Source organism: Capsicum annuum, chromosome 1 (assembly GCF_002878395.1).
Source record: "Capsicum annuum cultivar UCD-10X-F1 chromosome 1, UCD10Xv1.1, whole genome shotgun sequence".
In the NCBI taxonomy this organism is placed as follows: domain Eukaryota; kingdom Viridiplantae; phylum Streptophyta; class Magnoliopsida; order Solanales; family Solanaceae; genus Capsicum; species Capsicum annuum.
In genome coordinates this window covers 211,000,616-211,002,161 of record NC_061111.1, presented here as the reverse complement: position 1 = coordinate 211,002,161, position 1,546 = coordinate 211,000,616, and positions in this window count along the sequence as shown.

The following is a 1,546-nucleotide window of genomic DNA, read 5'->3' as shown; positions in this document are numbered from 1 at the left end:
GGAGTCAAATAAATCAAAAAATAATCATAAAGGAATAATATCTGTCTCCGAATAATAATAAAGACATAACTACTATAGAAATATAGAGGTGAAATCCGGAAGCATGAATGTCCAACCGCTACCTTGAAAACTCCAAAGATCACCCGAGTTAAGCAAGTTGAGGCGCACTTGAGCTAGGAACTGCACCGAAAGGGTGCAATAGGCATGAGTACGGTCTACTTGTACTCAGTAGGTATCATAGGTCGACCAAGCAAAGTAGTAAATAAAGCATACAAAATATACACTAAGGGAACGTCACCTGCAACAGAAAATATCCCACAACAGTAGCTCATACTACTTGCACTAACAGTTCCATAATATTCATATATAGTATAACAACACATAATATAGGAATACAAATATACACAATATCACATAAAAGTAGAACAAAAGAGGAAAATGTATAATCAAGATCATCAAGTACTATTAAAGGAAGATAGAACAATTAGACGTTAACAAGACAAGATAAGAGAAAATAGGTAGATAACAAGTCAATATGGCAATTCAAACACAACATAAATACAATGGGTGTAATGTATATAATGATGATGATGAATGGTATTGGCACACAGCCTTGAATTTGACACACAGCCTCAAGTTTGGCACACAACCTTAAGTTTGACACACAACCTCAAGTTTGGCACACAACCTCAAGATCACAAATATTCATAACTCTCCTCCGGCATAATCGTTCGGAGATGGTCCATAAAATTCAATATCTGGTACCAATATCTAGTATTCCAGTGTTTTCAGTATTTTCATAAAATTCAATATCTGGTACCAATATCTAGTATTCCAGTGTTTTCAGTATTTTCAAAGCACATATATAACATAAGACACAAATCAAGTACACATACATGGCAACAAGTAGGTATAAAGTAATAAAACAAACACGTGAAATAATGTGTATGATGAAATGAGAATGATGATGTAATATTCACAACCATTCAAAATAAGTATTTCCATAACCAATCCATATGATGTCTTTCCACAACCAATCCTCATAATGTATTTCCATAACCAACCACAATATTACTATTACACAACCACGTGAGTCAATATCCACTCATTACTTCTGTTTTATCCATGAATTTCCATATGTCTTATTTACCAATTAGTATGAATATATCACAGTATACCAATGAAATAACATTAGGCATTTCAACAATACAATACAATTATTCACATGTATTTAAGACTATCAACGTTACATAGGACTCCACACAATCACAAATATCACATCATATCTCAATTGCAATAATTACATCACATATAGGCTCCCACATGGACACAACACATAGATAGCCATTTTTCATGATTATTTCTCGCCCTTAACATATATTTTGTACCATCATTTACTACCCTAAAAGAGTTAAGCCATAATCTACCTCAAAAGCCGAAACTAGTCCGCTTACACTTCAAACCCATGACCTTACTTTTCACGAAAAATTCTGAACTCTACTAAAAATATCAATTATGAAATCTACCATCAAAATAAAACCAACGA